General features: G+C 39.7%; 1 long non-coding RNA gene across 1 annotated transcript in view; it reads right to left on the reverse strand.

The window, feature by feature from the left end:
• The window catches only part of LOC116097391, a 9690-nt gene extending 3377 nt beyond the window's left edge, over window positions 1-6313 (reverse strand). The window contains exons 1-2 of the long non-coding RNA XR_004121399.1: window positions 6261-6313; window positions 5636-5819 (exon numbers count right to left, since the gene is read on the reverse strand). This is a non-coding gene — a long non-coding RNA (uncharacterized LOC116097391). The remainder of the gene's footprint in view (window positions 1-5635; window positions 5820-6260) is intronic.
• Window positions 6314-6581: the final 268 nt, after the last annotated feature.

Raw genomic sequence — 6581 nt, forward strand, 5'->3', positions numbered from 1 at the left:
ATCCAATGGTCTCTCTAATTTGGTAATTGGAGAAATAGGTCCAATATTGCACAATCCATATACACTTTTAGCTTCTTTGCTCATGACAGTGTCTTGCTGTGTACAACATAATGGTCCTGAAATCTTGCTTCTCCTATCTCAGCCTCTATTAGTAGTATTGTTTATTTCATGTTTTTATACTATACTATGGTTTTCAGACCAGCTTACATATTTCAAAAGTATTTATACAGCCAAAAGAAATAGAGATAATTAACTTGGGAGGTAGCTTGTAAGAGAACAACAAAGAGTGAGACTGAATGCTTTGCTTGATGTTTGTAACTCTTGTATCAAGTTTGAAGAAGAGGACTTTATAAGTTACTCTTTCTCTGAGATGAATGCTTTTCCAAATGACAACCAATGAACCAGATTCAATGAACCCTCACCTATTGTCTGTGCCATCTCCAAGCAGAACCATTGTCCATTGAAACAGTTGGTGAATGACTTTATGGATAGACCATCTTAATACACACACCATCTCATAAATGAATATAACCTGTTCTCTGTGGGCTGAGAATAAAGTCACTCACTCAAGTCAAATAGCTTTGACCATAGCAGGAAGTCTGTATCCAAAAATCGTGCCTACAATTCATTCCTTGGAACAACAGAACTGTCAACTCTCAGCTTAGCTACAATGGAGGTAAAATCCTTTGGTGATGTGAGGGTCATTGAAGTACACAGCCTTATTACAATGAAATACAATGTCTAAAAATTGTTCTTATTTTGGGCTTCTACCACAGTAAGAGCCAAAATTTTAAGCTCTACTGAATTCAAAACAAACAAACAAAAAGACTTTATATATTTATGTTAATTTAAGAAAATACTAGTAGTAATGTATTATTTTGAAATATACAGTTAATATGTTTGGAGTTATTTAAAATTATATTTATATTGAGAAAAACATGGTATTTTCAGTATTGCTGTAAACAAGCATCTACAAAAGACTGTTAAACTGATTGTTGTTTTATATAAACAACTTTTTTAATATTTTTGATTGCTATAATATTTTATATATTTTAAAGAATATGACAAAAAAAGATATTGTAGGTATTTAAGGGGGGTCTCTGGGAGGAGTTGGGGTACAAAAGGGAAACAATAATGTGATTTAATTCTATTTACTTAAAATATGTTTTTAAATGTTAACAAATTCAGAAAAATTGAAGTTATGTAACTTTTTTCATCATAATGCAATATAACTTGAAAAAAAATTCACCCTATGCATATTGAACCTTATCTCATGGAAATCAAACAATTTGCCTAGACCTTATTCCAGAAAAGTGTCCTGGTAATTCAATTTTCCAAAATATTTGTTATTGAAACATTTCCTGAGTACGGTCCCTGGGTTTTTATTTCCAGTTTTGATAGCAAATATAGAGACATTTTATACATAATCTCCAAGTACAACTGCAATGTTCCATAGCCTGGATGAAACATTAGAGATTGTCTAATCTTAAGAACCTATCGTGTGTGTGTGTGTGTGTGTGTGTGTGTGTGTGTGTGTGTGTGTGTGTGTGTAAACTGAAACATAATGGGGTGAAATGGTTTCTTCAGGGTCTAACAAAGCAGAGTTGGGCTTCGGGTGACTCTTTTTTCCAGCTAAGGGCTTTTTCTGCTCCTTTTGGAACTAGGAGATTCTATTGAAAACAAATTGGTTGAAGATCAAACATCAAAACAGTCAAAAGGGCACATGTGTCAGAAACAGATATAGCTAGCCAAGGAGGAAGTCACTCGGTGTGTCTAAGTTATGGTTACTGAAATGTTAATGACAAATGACAGTTTTAATTTCCTTTACATTCTCTAATTAAAATAACATTTGCATTCCTAGTAGATATTTTAGAAATGGTCAAAATAAAAAAAAAAAATCTACCATTTCATCCTTGTTGGAATATTTCCCCCATATGAAGAAGACCTTGTCAAAACAGATTTAATACAAAAAGTAATAAAATGGCTTGTTATATCAAAACTGGCTAAATTTAGCAGACAGACATCAGTAACACTTATATAGAAGGTGACCTGCTTAGATGTGACTTCAAGAGGTTCTGCTATGAGAGAGTATGACTGATTGACAACCTCCAACTGCCACACTTTGGAGTGACCCAGATCATTCATGATCCACATTGTCCCTGGGCTGCCTGTGCGGGCGACAGTGATGACTGGAAGGCTGGAATCAAGCCTCCCCTATCCTCCTGCAAACCGCGAAAGAGCAGCTTCGCTGGTGCCCAGCCCAGATGCCCAGACAAGTGTTTCTCACAACTGCACCATGATGCAAAATTCCTCCTGTTCAACTTCCCTCCTGTTTCGATTTTTTGGGTTTAGGACCTTCATTGTGATAAACTGCTGCTCATCCTTTGGGGAATGTATCTTTGTGGTAGAGGGTTTGCTCAGCATGAGCAGGGCCCTGAGTTCTACTGCTGAAAAGAAAAACAAACAAACAAACAAACAAACAGAACCTTTTCACCCCGTCTTATAATTTGTTTCCTAAGAATGGATTCGAGTGCTTAGTCACCAGGAAGTCGTGTTGCTTGAGAAAGATTAGGGGGTGTGGCCTTGTTGGAAGAAGTGCATCGCTGGGTTGGGCTCTGAGATTTCAGAAGCTCAGTCTAGGCTTTCTCTTCCTGCTGTTTGCAGATCTGGATGCAAAACTCTCAGCAACTCTTCCCGCACCAGGTCTGCCTGCACAGCATCATGTTCCCTGCCATGATGATAATCGACTAAACCTCTGAAACTGTAAGCTAAGCCCCAGTTAAATGCTTTCTTTTATAAGAATTGCTGTGGTCGCAGCACAGCACCTCTTCACGGCAGTAGAATGCTAAGACAATGAGTGCCCTGACAAAGCACCCACTGATCACAGAGAACTTGACAAATACTTTTTGTTACTAATATATCGTGGTAACCATACCATTTGTTGTACATTCACCTACATATACATACCTCTCTACAGTTAGACTAAGGGTTGTGCACGAAGATAGTTGCCATAAATAAGTGAAGAGCCACATAATTCAAGAGAGCACACCTATCCCAAGCTCTAACGCCCTACTCACAGAAGACAAAGGGTCCTCCTCCTGACCTGGAGATACTTAGCACCCTTACATTTACTCAAAAGAAAGTGTGCTAAGTGCTCAGAAGCTGATAGTCTTAAAGAGGGGCAAAATAGAACACAGGACGAACTAAAGGAGGGATGGTGTTTGGATAATTGAAGTTGAAAATAGCTGACTCTGAAGTATGGGTTTTCACAGCTCCCAATCTGAAACTGGTAGAGAAAGGGGCGGGTCGGGGTAATGTGTCAGGACCCAGTCAAAAGAGTGGTGAACCACACCTTGCAAAACTGAGAGAGGCTCCAGGGGGAAAGGTAGAGGGCCTTGTAACCGAGGTGCATTCTGTACCCGGAGTTCTTCTTGGACATGATTTTCATGCCTCCTGTGTTAAACATTTATAAAACATGCTCTTTTTTTTGTTAGATGTCAGATCATAGCTATAGCACCCAATCTGGTCAGTGTACCCTGAATACGGTCTTCTGCCTTCCTTTTATGCTTTCCCAGATATAATCTAGAGTATTGCTAAACAATTATGTTTGCTCTGAGATAGTTACGGGAAAGGGATATTCTGTTAATATTTAATATGTTCTTCTACTGACATTTATTTACATGTTTTTCTGATCAAGCTTTTTTATGAACTCAAATAACCTTCCTTGGATCATTGCTTCCTTTGTTATTTGTGTATAAAAGTACATTGGAACCAAAACCAAGCAGTTGATAGCATCAGCCCCATTCTTTCAGGTCCAGCCGATGGCACCTGCACAGGTCTACTGAGAAGTCAACCGGATTGAAGCATCATAAATGCTGAGGCATGCCTTCGTGTGTCTTAGTGAGACACAAAGGTAGTGACTATCTTAAGTACTGGTCGTAGCTGATCTCTTGAATTTGGAAAGGCTCTTACGGCTTTTCTGATCTTATGTTCTGTATAGTTAAGTCGTGGGCTGATGTTGCATTCACACAGGCACAGGAACACATGGTGTGTGTGAGAGGGTGTCAGGCATAGAAAAGACGGGAAAGAGCACCCCGACCAATCAGAACAGCCTTCTTGAGTTCCTGTATCGGAAAGGGACAGTTATGTTATCTCCAAGATGTCTCCTAGCCAAAAATTGTATGAAAATTCACCAATGTCGTGGTCCAGGCAATAATTCACACACACACACACACACACACACACACACACACTATACTGTTCATCGGGCTTCAGTCTATTCTTTCTGAAGTCTGGACACACCACAAGGATGTAAAAACATAGCTAAGCCTATGGGTTTCCAGCTTTCTTTCCCCTGGGTGGTCCTAATCCTCATCTGTATGAAGGAGCCTCTCAATGATGCAGTGGAAACAGGTGAAATTTTTCTCCTATTGAGCCGCAGTATCTTGGAAAACACGAAGTTTAGGCTCCAGGTGAATGTTCGTTCCCTACAAGTACCAGAGTACTTAAGATTCAGACAGAACACTGTACCCAGTGGAAGAATAGTGTCCGGACCCTAGGGAGAAGATAAGCGTTGAAGGCAGCTCTGATAAGTGGTAGATATTCTAAAGTATCAAATTCTGTGTCATGGTCAGTGAAGGGCGAGAGGAAGCCACAGCTTCCTTAACATGTTCTGCCTTGAACAGTCTTGGTTGTTCCAAACCATGCATGTGGGATGTCTCTCCGTGTGTGTGTGTGTGTGTGTGTGTGTGTGTGTGTGTGTGTGTGTGTGATCTGTGTGGTTTGTGTGCCTATATATGTCAGTGTGTGTGAGTGTGTATGAGTATGTGTGGTGTGTGAGTGTATATGTGTACAGTATCTGTGTGTGAGAGTATGTATGTGTATGGTGTGTGAGTGTGTATGTGTGTGAGTGTGTGGGTATGTGTTTGAGTGTTTGTATTTGTGGTGTGTGTGGTATGTGTGTAATGTGTATGATGTGTGTGAGGGTACATGTGTTTGTGTGTGGTATGTGTATTATGTGAGTGTGTGTGGTATATGTGAATTTGTGTATATGTGTGGTGTGTGTGTGGTGTGTGTACTTTGTGTTTGTGGTGTGTGTATGTGTGTGTGTGTCTGGTGCATATAAAGGTGCGTGTGTGTGATGTGTATACACGTACGTATGTGGATGTGTGTGATGTGAGTGTGTGATGTCTATGTGTGTGTGTGTATAGTGGGAGGATATGGTGCTGGGGGGTCTGTGTGAGTGTGTGAGTGTGTATGTGAGTGTATATGTGTGAGTATGTATGTGTATGTATGTGTGAGTGTGTATGTGAGTGTGTATGTCCTCTTCAAATCTTTCATCAGTATTTTATAGTTTCATTACAAAGTTCTTTTCACCTTTTTGAATAAATTTATCCCAAGTACTTTGTTTACTTAGTTTTGATTTATCTTTCAGTTGCTTCATAAAAAATTCTACTGACTGTTATATGTTGGTCTTATATTCTGTAATATAACTGAATTTAGCAATTTTAATGGTGTCTTAATTGAATCTTCAGGGATTTATATATACATAGATCATGTGGTATATATACACAGCGAAAGATGGATCCCTGATTTCCAGTGTGAATAACCCACATTTGCTTTTAAAATTACTTACTTTTGTTACGGTGTGAGTGTGTGTGTCTGTGACTCAGGGGTAGAGAGAGGAAGCACCTGTGCTTTGGAGTCAGTTCTCTCGGTCCACTGTCCATCCTTAGGTGGGTTCTGGGGCTCAAACTCAGGTCCTGGCTTCACCAGCTGAGCATATCGGTTGCCTAAGCGCTATCTGTTTCTGTCTGCATCTGCGTACGAGAGTAGAACAAGTTGCCCTATGTCAATGAATGATACTAGCTCACGCTTGTCTTTAGTAGCATGCATATCTAATTTAATTTTTAAAACGATAATCATTGTCAATTTCTTCTCAATTATACCAGGACCCCAACTAGCATCCCCTTCTTGCCTGGATCATGTGACAAACACATCCTGTTCTGTCAGCACCAAATCTCCTCTTCTTTACTCAGGTCGGTGCTGGGATTTTTACAGCCTGCATTCCCCAGATTCCCTTGCTCTCTGGATTCCTATTTTACTCTGTTGCTAGGGACTCATGCTAGGGCGTAAAAGGTGAGGCAAAGGAGAAAATCATTCCTTCCAGTTTTCCAGTTCTGGTCAGCATTGATAGCACATCTGCATCGTATTAGTCCTCTACTCTTTAAGAAACACTTAGCATCAGTTAAAATGCTTACCTTAGACAGTCAGCAGCTCCTCCGGACACTGAAAAGTTTACGCTGCAACCTCCTGCAAATGGGTGGGAGGGGGTGGGGGTGCGGGGGGAATTATGAACAATTAAAAAATATGGGAAGTCAAATCAAATATGGTGTTCCACTACCACCTCGTGGACAAAATTTATAACTGCAACACCAGTAGCCCAAGCTTTAGGGAATTTCAAACAACTTCCTAAAGCGTTCTTCAAAAGCCTGTTCTCCAGAAAATTGAAAATCTTAATGAATTTGATGACTCTCTAGACATACAACACTTACTAAAGTTAAATCATGGTCAGGTAAACT

Source organism: Mastomys coucha, unplaced genomic scaffold (assembly GCF_008632895.1).
Source record: "Mastomys coucha isolate ucsf_1 unplaced genomic scaffold, UCSF_Mcou_1 pScaffold19, whole genome shotgun sequence".
Classification (NCBI taxonomy): domain Eukaryota; kingdom Metazoa; phylum Chordata; class Mammalia; order Rodentia; family Muridae; genus Mastomys; species Mastomys coucha.